The 11046-nt window shown below is 47.8% G+C and overlaps 1 protein-coding gene across 1 annotated transcript in view; it reads right to left on the minus strand.

The window, feature by feature from the left end:
- Positions 1-11046, minus strand: part of MYH9 (myosin heavy chain 9) — a 78083-nt gene that overhangs the window by 49783 nt on the left and 17254 nt on the right. The gene's annotated exons all lie outside the window — the stretch shown is intronic.

The raw sequence follows: 11046 nt of genomic DNA on the forward strand, positions 1-11046 counted from the left end.
AGCCGGGTACAATAAGCATTAGCTCAGAGAATTCGGTGTCCTCTGGAGTCCCCCGAGAGGCCTGGACTCCAGCCTTCCATGTAGGCCAATCCCAAGGCTCTTTCCACATGCCCCTCCTGACAAAATCATGTCATGGTACAGCAAACTCTCAAGCAGAATCCTTCTGAACTCTACCTTTACAGAAAAGGACAAGCGACTGAAGCTACTGGAGGTGTTTCACTTAGAAAGCAAAGTCTACCTCTGGGTCAGGATCACATCACAGCAGACCTTCGGTACAATTCAGGATAAGGAGATGAAAGTGAACTGAAGGATGAAAATATCCATTTTTGGAAGGATGCTTAGTCAGAGAAATAGAAATTATGCTGAACATACCAAAGCAACAACAAAAAAATCCCAAACCACAAAGAACATCCAGGTCTGAAAACAGTTCATTCTGAATGGAAATGAGAGGTATGTGCTGAAATGTGAAACCCATCACTGAGGTTTTTTTTTTTTAATTCATTTACTTTTAGTTTACAACATGAGGCTCCACAATCCCTTGAATTTCAAATTTTCTCCCCCACCTTCCTCCCCACCCCCATGGCAGCACGCAATCCAATATAGGATCTACAAATACCTTCATGAGATTTTTGTATGAACCAGATAAGGGGTCCGTCTGGGCTCCTGCATGTTCTACCAGGCCCCGTCATGATGCCCACAGAGGCCTTGCCTTACATTCTGAAGCCAAAGAAAGCACATCTTAGCCCTAAAGAGGCCAGCCTGGTCCCTAACAGCCAGCCTCAGTTTAATTTTTTTTTAATAAAGAAAGGGCCTCTGTGCTCATCAGAATAATAGCTCACAATTACATTGCACTTCCAGGTTTCTAAAGTGTTTTTCATTGAAAATGGACCAAGGACCAAGACTATGGATCTCCAATGGGGACAGAACATTTTAGGAAACTTTTTAAACCAAAAAGGAAGGGAAGGAAGAGGGCTGGTTCTAATTAACCAGAAAACTTAAAATGCTACATGGGTTAAATGAGGTTGCAGTCATACACTGAGCCTCCTCAGCCAGGGAAGAAAACAAAGATATCATTTCATTCGCTCCCAGATTCAAAATCAGTCACGAAGATCCACACAAGCCTACGTCTGAATGAAACGTGGCTCGGTCTAGTGAATCGGGCAGTGGGCAAATGTGGAGACAACACAGTTTTGTACTGGTGGTGCTCACTTAGGAGCTTAACAGACATATCATTGAGGCCACCCTCGCATGCAGAGAAAGCACCAATCACTCTATGGTCCAGACAGTCATATGTGCGTCTACACATGACATAATGAAGCTGGCTGCTTTCCAATTCCTTCTGATATCTAGGATCTACCCAACATAGTCTGACTACCAGCCACACACTCAGGAGATCTCAGCTTTGACTATAACAGCACAAGTGAGACCTAAGGCAGCACATCATTCTGGCTTCCTCTGACATCCAATCAAAGGGCTGGGCAAGGTCCTTTTGAGGGAGCTCCAATGCAGAAGCAGCTGAGGGCATGATGGATAGAGCACTGGGCCTAGAGTCTGTAAGACCTGAGTTCAAATCTAGACCTTGGCTGTGTGACCCTGTCTCCCTTAGTTTCTTCAACTGTAAAATAGGGATTATTGAACAATACATACTACTAGGTCTATGACATGCCCTCTCTCAGGGGTTCCACCACCTGTGGGAGCTAAGGCTAGTCACTTCAGGTCTCTGGGCCCCCCCCCCCCCCCCCCCCGCCCAGCACCATGATCTGCTCCAATTCTCCTCTGCTTCTCTTGCCACGTTCTCTAAGGCTGGCACCACTCTTATAACCCCTGACATCTGGGGATCTGGAAGAGATGCCACATCCCTTGTTCTCCAATCCCTCGCCCAGCAAATTTAGCCACTGGCTCAGGGTTTTCTTCTCCATGCTGACTCCAACCTTAGCCCCTTTGATTTTTTTGTTTTGTTTTGGGGTTTTGGTTTTTTTTTTTTTGCTTCTTGGAGGGCAACTGGGGTTAAGTGATTTGCCCAAGGTCACACGACTAGTTTTTGTGTTGTGTCTGAGGCCGCATTTGAACTCAGGTCCTCCTGACTCCACGGCCAGAGCTCTAATCACTGTACCACCTAGCTGCCCCAGCCTTAGCCCCTTTGAACACCCCCAGCCAATCAGCCTCACCTTCCCATGACCTGTATCTCCATACAAAGAAGGCATTGTGTCCAGTAGGAAAGCATGGGTGGACAGCAGGAGGCTCCACCTGCATGCCCTGCAGCAGACTTAATTTGCCTGGGCCCCAATTTTCACATCAGTAAAAAGATCAGGTAGGACCACGTGACCTCTGAAGGGCCTTTCAGCTCTACACTTGTGATTGAACGGATGCCTCCCTCAGTCACACAGGAGTGGTAATATACCCCAGATCACCACCAACCCCTTCCCTGGCTGGAATGAATTTGCCCCAGATGCCCCTAGTGCTCTGAGCTTGTCTGGCCTCCTAGCAGAACCCAGCTGACACCTAAGAATGTCGAATGTGCTGAAAACAGGATGAGGGAAGACACTACGTCCCCCTCACACCAATTCTAAGAGTAGAGTCCAGATTTAAATCCCAAGTAGCATTGTATCAAATGCTTCCAAATTTGGAAGGTCCAAAACTTAAGAAGAAAAATCTAATGGGAGGTACGGGGGGAAGGAACCAAGACAGTCATGTATCCGGGCTATTTAAATGTGCTTCTGACAAAAGGAGAAGCCTCAATTGCGTCATGGAGATGCCAGTCTCTCAGGATGGACATTGCCAAGGCCTCACACAGGCCCTGACACAAGCAGGTGCTTAACAGATCCTTGTGAACTGCTGCTGGGGCCAGCGGGCGAGCAGGACTTTTCAGCTCTCTACACACCAAGGGAGCACTTAAGCCAATGTTTACTTGGTCACTGGTCACATTAACGCCTGAGGTAGGAAACCAGCCACCATGATCCATGTAATCAGATATTTCTAGCAGGCCCTTACAGTGTGCATGGCATCGTGTGCTAGGCGCTTGGTGAAGACACAGCAGTGAAACCTGGGACCTAGTTAGAGGTCATGAGTGAACAAAACCTCAGGGGCAGGTCTGAGGCAAACAGGGAGAAGGCCTGTCAGACTATTGAGAGGAAGGAATGAGGCAGAAGAGAGGAAAGGAGCCCTCCCCTGGAGGGTCGCTATATACCAAAACACCGATGCCAGCTTTCTTAGAGTGCCTGAGGCTACAAAACAGATGAATAATGACCCGTCCAGTCATGTTGCTTTCCCCATCACATTGCATGCTAGGGGCTTCTGTATCTTTCCCTAGTCTAGAAACTAGAGTAAACTATTCTGGTCTTTGGTCCAACTGCTTTGCACCTGGAAAACTGTAAACATCCTAAGTCAGCTATAAACAGGGGGGGAAGGGGAAGGATTCTGGAACACTTCCTGCCCCTGGCGCCCCAACACAGTTCTCCTCTCCCCTCCTCTGAGCCTTGAAGAGCCACTAGCCTAATGCCTGCACACTCTTTACTCTTGATAGTCTAACAGAGGCCTAGAGCCTGAAGCTTACACATCCTGTAAGAGGAGGGAGGGGCCTCCCCAAGGCCCGGGCCCCATACTCAGTCGAAGCTCCCAGAAAACAAGGCAAAAAGAGCTCCCTTCCTGTTAGTGGGGAGGTGCAAAAGGAATGTTAACAAAACGTGGGACATTCACAGAGCCACAATCAGAACTTTTAACTAAACAACAGCCTGGCAGTACTTTGCCAGGCCAAGGACACAGCAACAAATAACTTCTATGGCATGACGTGGTTCCCAAGTGGTGCCAAGATCAATATGCTGGCCCTGGGTCTGTGACAGTGGCTTTCCAAGTAATAATGGGGCTTCTATTTAGGGCAGGCTCAGCTAGTTATGAACCTCTCAAATTCACAGATAACAAAGTCACTGGTGCACAGGCCCCAGGCCTATGGAGGGTCACATCCCCACCCTTGTGGCTGACTCATTGGGGCCCTGGCCAATCCACTTACTCAAATGAGGAAACCGATACAAGATTGGTTAATGCCTACCTACCCTCAAAGGTGCCGGTGGATAAACCAGTCATCGGAAAGAGCTTTTTTGAAAATTAAAAGGGTCAATATAAAAAGGCTCTTGGAGAGGCTAATTTCCTAAATGGTGAGCTGGCTCCCAGCTTTGCCTTCACACCATGTCCCTTTCCATGCCAGGACTAATCTAGGGGAGAAGCTGCAAGGAGCAGGCCTCCATATCAAAAAATCTTTCCAAATGGGCAAATCCTTCCTGATTCAAGATCAGAAAACAACTCCTGTGTGTGTGCCACTAACAGCAGCAACAGCCATGCAAGGACAGCCGGGGGAAGGAAAAATGCTCATTGTCTGCCATTAAGGGGTTGGCTAGCCAAGGCAAGGGCTCTGCTCTCACTGCCCCTTCTCAGCTTCCTGCAGAGAATTCCAACCCCAAGAAACCAAACCAGTTGCCTTTTTAGGCCATAACCGAGCAGGATGCAACCAGAAGCTAAATTAGGACTTTTCAGGAAATGATGCAATTTCAAGTAACTAAGTTGACCAAAAAACTGTTTCCAGCCCAATACACACACACACACACACACACACACACACACACTCTCTCTCTCTCTCTCTCTCTCTCTCTCTCTCTCTCTCTCTCTCTCCCCCCCCTCCACTCACTCATACACACATACTTCCCCCTTGACTTGGTATTCTACTCCCCACCCCATACCTCCATACCCCACCAATGTACTGGGGAATTCTGCTTCTCCCAGATACTGTGAGAAACATCTCTTTTTTGGAAAAGAAACAGGCCAGGAGGGGAAATCTTTAAGTGTCTTAAGAACAGTCAAATAAAATAATCCAGAGATTCCCCACTCTCTCCATTCACAGCCATGGCCATGCTGTCTCAGATCAGAGAGTGAGCTCCCTGGGACTGGAGAGAATGGGGAACAAGACCTAGAATGTCTGTGATTTTAAACCAGAGGATTCTAAAAAGGGTAAGATTTCAAAGCTGAGAGCTATGGCAGCCCCCATGATCTGCTCAGCCAAATGTGCTGCAATATGGGAATGGGAATGCTCCCGGATCTGGTTGATTCCTGGCATTAAGGCACTGGGGTGCATGGGCAAATGGAACAAACATTCCAGCTCAGCCCTTGTGACCCTGGGCAAGTCTCTTAGCAACCCATCTTTCCCTGGGCCTCAGTTTCCTCTCTTAAAATCAAGAGTTGGACTAGACTTGAGATCCTCCTGAGCTCTAAATCCCATGATCCTAAAACATTTATGGGCAGTCACCAGACCTAAGGATGCAGGGAATCCACTTTCTGTCAAAAGTCTATACACTGATAAGACCAGTGGGGCTTTGGCTCTCACTTCTCCATTCAACTAAACAAGAATGGCTGGTTTCCTTTCTCCTTCTAATCACTTGTTTTGTGTTCAAATGATGTCAACACACCCAGTCCCTTTTTCTGAGTCTCAGCTTCAGCAGTAAATATGCCTAGCCTATCTGGGAGGGTTGTCTGGAGGCCCAAAGATAAAGGATGTGCTAGGCCAGGCCACCCCCACTGAAAGGCTTCTGGCTTGGCCTCCTCCGGCAGCTTTCCAGAAAGGTTGGTTAAGGTAGGGGCCAGGGCGGGTGGCAGCCCTGTTCTATGCATTCCTACTCCAGTACAGGCTCCTTCTGCTCCCGAGTGGGAGGGAGGGAAGGAGGGGCTCAAGCAGCTGCTCAGGAGGCTGGTGGGGAAGGGGATGGTGGGAGAGGGCCCTGGCTACCACCCCCACCTCAGGAATGTTGTTTGCTTGGAGAAGGAGTTCAGACTTGTTTCCATTAGCAGTATTCCAACCTCTTTGTGCTGATGTTTAGCAGATAAGAAAGCCAGACTGGGAAAGGCAAGAGAGGAATTTAGCAGTAGTGCTTAAAAAGTCTCTCCTCCTTCACTAAAAGGCTCTATGCACAGACTTCCCATGACTCATCTCAACTGAAGGAACATTTCCAGTTAACATCAAGACTGGAATGGGGAGCTCTCCACCTTCTCACTCACCAACGGTCTCAACCTCTTTCCTGAAGAGCAGAGGCCCTCTTCCTTCCAAAGCTTAAGTTGTTACTCCACCCTTCTGTCTGTGAATCGAATGGCTTTCTCTAGGTTTCTCTAGGACCAGAACACTTAAAAAGTCCAGTATAATGAGGAAACTCTTTTCTTCATTATTTATTGTAGGGATGGAAGAATTTAACAGCCCCTCTGTGACCTTAGTTCATTCCTACCTGGAACATCAGGGCTTGGAATCAGAGGCTGTGTGACACAATGGAGATGTCCATGAAGAACACTGGGCCTGGAAGGGAGGACCAGGGCCTGCCTCTGCTACTTAGATGGTGTGACTACTGAGCAAGTCAATCCCCACTTCCCAGTCCCAGAGAATGAAAGGGCTAGAAATGATGGCCCCTTCCAGCTCTAGCTCCTCCAATCCAATGACTAAATCGCTTCCTGTTTAAGTGGTGTGCATGGGGGGTGGGGGCAGAACAAGATAAGACTCAAATCCCAGGAATGCAGGGCAATCTCCAGGAGAGGGAGGGGCACCCAGGAGCAGAGGCTCCACTCACACCAGAAAGGAATCTGAGAGGTCAATTCCACTGCTCCCTCTGCACACAGGTCATTGGTTCAATGGAAACATTGAGCACAGCCCCCAGGCACAGAAAGGGACAGAGAGGGACTGGAGAGGAAAGGCAGAGTGCGTGTGAGTGTGTGTGTGTGTGTGTGTGTGTGTGTGTGTGTTCCTCACTAGCTACACACACGATACAATGGTGGGCCAAGTCCCTCTCTGGGTGAGGCTAGGGCCTGCTCTGTCCCATGGGGCTAACACCTGGACATACCTACCTCATGGTTCTATGTCAATTAGAAAGCAGGACACAAAAGGGCAGTAGTTCCAAGCCCAGGCAGTGAACTGCCCTGAGTTTCTAATTATCACAAGTCAATAATCTCCCAAGGTGGTATTTCTCTGACAGAACTTGTCCATTTTTCCCCTCCAAAAATGATGCCAACAGGTTTGACCAACTCTGCTCAGAGCCCAAAAGGCAGAATTTCCATTCATCAAATAAGTGACTTGGCATTGGACACCTGACTTTTAATTGGTGAGCTATTTGAAGAATGAGCTCATCTCAGCTCCGCCCTCACCTGCCTTGCCTGGAGCCCTCCAGGAGCTGCTCACCTCTGCCATTTCCTCATGCAGGTTCCTCCCCCCTCTAACCCTCTCTGATTCCAAGGGTCCTACTTTCCTGATGACCCCCCCCCCACCCCTGGTATTGGGGCTTGGCCCATGAAACACTTTGCCCTCCCAGCCCCATTTCTTTCATGTGAAATTCTCTCAATTTCTCATCGATGGTGGCAGGTAGAGTAAGGTAGGTAAGGCTCCTGTTTCCCTGCTGGTCCCATCCCCACCTTGGAATCATTTGCAGACTTGGAGAAACAGCCTCCCCTCCCCACGGTTTGGGAGGAAGGGGGGCCTGCAAACCATACATTCTTCCCTTAAACAAACCCCAGCAAACTGGCAAGAGCAGACCACACCAGCCTACTCCTCCCCCCCCCCCCGCATCATTTACCTTATATGGCTTGTCTCGGCTTAGTAAGTTTTCAGGAATTTCAGCAGCAAAGTTACTATTTAACAACCAGACAGGGCTGTAGGTATTTCAGCACACTGTGTGCACCTGGCCCAGCCTGAATCCTTGTTCTCAGTCAGATGATATTTTAAGTAAATACACTGGCTTGAAAGAGGGAGAAAAGTCAACTTTCAGATAAAGAAAGCAGATCATAAGATTAAGCTGAAAAGCACCTTGGAGGTCATCGAAATCCAACCCTCTCCTTTAGCAGATAAAGAAACCCAGGCCCAGAGAGGTTCTACAGAAGCAGTAGGGCCTGAATTCAAACCCAGAGCCCATGACTCCAGGCCGTGTGAACAGCAGCAGGGCCACTCAGGCCTTGAGCCACAGCTACCCTTTTCCCCTAGTTCTGCTGAGAGAACAGTTTTCCTTTTCAAGCATATGAGTATAGTCTGCTGAAACCCAATGCAGAAAAATAACCATATTTAAGAGATGTAATTATATAGCAGCTGTCTCAACTGGAAAGTGCAGCCTATTGGTTTTTCTGAGTTGACACAACATGTGACCCAAGAAGTGAAAGCCACTGCTAACAGCAAGGTGGGCCCCTCCAGCCCATGACCCAGGGGGCTTAAGTGGCTGGCTGGGGGGAAAGGGCAGTGGAGAGGCTGCTCTGACCCATTCCTAGCCCACGGGAGGCCGGCTGCCAGGGACAGAAGCAAGAGCTCTAGTCTTGGCTTCAGGAAAAGGGGGAAGGAGCAGGACATTACCGGCCAGGCATTGTGCTAAGTGCCTTTTACAAATATGAACTCGCTGAACTTGGTTAACACACAGCCTCAGAAGCTTGGGTTCCACCATATTACTGACCACCTCAGTTTCCAAATGAGCTGCTTTCATGTCGATAGCCCTAGCTTGGCAGGTGAGGTTCATAATTCTTGTACTACCTCCTTCTCTTACAAACAGATCACTGAATGACCCAAGCTCTCCTCAGTCTTCTGTCCTAGAGCCTAGCACATCCCAAAGGGTTCACTGACCATCAGGGAGAGGCAGCTCACCACAGGAGATCTCACCAACACTCAGGGCAAGGCTCTGTTGGTTGAGTAGTTTTGCCTTATGCTGAGCAGAAATCCACATCTTTGCACCTTCTACCCACAGGTCAGCCCTCAGTCTTCCCCTTGGGACTAAGTCAAACAAATCTAATAACTTACACCTAACTCCTCTAAAGGTTCAGCCTCACAACAAGATGGCCTCCCCAACCATCCCCAGAGGCTTCATTCATTCTTCTCTTCCCATTGTGGCTCTAAAGGATGATGTGACAGACTAGACTGCGGAGGTCATCTGACACAGAATAGCAGCACTGTGGCTTCCCTGAAGGCCTGCCCGGCCTAAGATCACAGCCGCCTTGTCTGGCTGCTGCCACTAGTATCCATCCCCCGGTCTTTTCACATCACTGTTCTCCAGTGACAAGGGTGGTGAGGCTTGTCCAACACTGGACAGCCAGCCCCACTGAGGGGGGACAAACTGGCCTAACATCTAGATTTCATTTCTTTTTTTTTTAATTAAAAAGACACAGGACCAACGACATGAAAGTACTTGTCCTGGGCCACATGGTAGAGTAGGCAAGCACTGGATTAAGAGGCTGGAAAAGGCTGAGTCTTGTCGAATGACCTTGGCTTAGTCATTTTGCCTTTGTGGGCCTTCCTTTCCTCTCCTATAAAATGAACTCGTTGCTGGACTAGGTTGTTAAAAAGCTGTTCCAGATCTAAAAGGAAGATTTCTTCCAGCCTCAGACCAGCTCAAGCTGCCCCCATATCCTACATAGTGACAGCCATCACTGTCCAACAGCCTGCTTGAAAGGTGCTGTCTAAAATACAGTTTATTCCACCAGAGAGGAAGGCAACTTCTTTCCCAAAATTCTGCAAGGAACTTCAGCTGGAGATGGGGATCTTGCCACTAGCTGTGTCTGGGTGCCAAGGCGGAGCTGTCCCAGCCCTTCAGTGCTGCCTGGACACACGGCAAAGAAAGGACCTTTGGTCATTCCATCCAACCTTATTTGGCAGAAAAGGAAATGGGTTTATGAGGTTTAAGACACTTGTCTGAGGTCATCCAACTAGTCAGGCCAAGTAGAAACTAAAGCAAAAGAAGAGACTGTGGAATATTCCACCTTCATGGGAATCACTACAACAGAGCAATAGTGAATAATAACGTATTGTATTTATAGGGTGGATTATGGTCACAAAGACACTTTTACACACACATATAAAATAGGCCTAACAACCTACTAAGGCAGGTTGGGCAGATACATTCCCCTTCTCCATTAAAACAAAATAGCTTAAGAATATTCTTAGTAAGGTCTGTATTTCTTTTTTTTTTTTTTAAAGCAATTAGGGTTAAGTAACTTGCTCAAGGTTACACGGCCAGTTATTTCTGGGTGTGGTGTCGAGTATCCGAGCCAGGATTCAATCCCAGGTCATCTCGACACTGGAGCCGGTGCTCTTACTCGCTGAGCCACCTGGCCGCCCCAATAAGGTCTGTATATATAAGAGATCAAAGAAGGGGCAAGGAGGGAGAGAACCTGGAACTCAAAATTTTTAAAAATGTTTTACCTGTCATTGTGAAATACTTATATACTTTTATACTTACAAATAAATTTAGCATTTTTAAAAACAGCTTAACAAACTCAAGATCATGGTTGCACTTTTCTTTTTCCTTTTCTGCTACAAGGAAAGCTTCACTGGGTAGGAGAAGGGAGGAAATCTATCTGCAAATAAGAATGACAGGAGAAAATAGCTTGTGTGAAAAGCCCTGGGAACGAATGGGAAACTTCTAGAAACTGAGGTTGGAAAGGTGAGTGCTTTCCTCCCAAACTCACACAATTAGTGAAAGAGGCAGGACTAGAATCCAGGGCTTCTGTTCTTTCAATCCCAGAGGCACAGAGGGACACAGACGGCTTCTAACCAGGTCAATGGTGCTTACACCCAGGAAGGAAAACGTAGCCAAGTTTTGTCAATGGGGATAGCAGCTACAAAACAAATCCTGCTTTAATAAACGAAATATCAGAAAAATCCCCCACACTGGAAGATGATAACTGTTTGATGAGATACCATTTCACAGACAATATGGACAGTCCTCAGAGTTCAGCAATGAGGCAAGACCAGAGCGGACAATACAATCCTAGTGAGAGCCCTGGATCTGGGGCCAGAGCCCACTTTGGTGTGGATCATCAGCAATCGGGCCTCTCTTGTCCTCAGTTCCCTCATCTATAAAATGAAGGGGAAGGACTAAAAAACTCTGGCCTAGCTCTCAATGGAAGGTCTTAAGATCCTGTAACAGGAAATACAAAGGGGTTTTACATCCTTCAGGGTAGAGTCAATATCTTATATGCATCTTTTAGACCTTCCCTACCTACACACAACACACACACACACACACACACACACACACACACACACACACACAC

Source organism: Petaurus breviceps, unplaced genomic scaffold (genome assembly GCF_028583685.1).
Source record: "Petaurus breviceps papuanus isolate PSGF00001 unplaced genomic scaffold, PetGlider_PUasm1.0 156, whole genome shotgun sequence".
Lineage (NCBI taxonomy): Eukaryota > Metazoa > Chordata > Mammalia > Diprotodontia > Petauridae > Petaurus > Petaurus breviceps.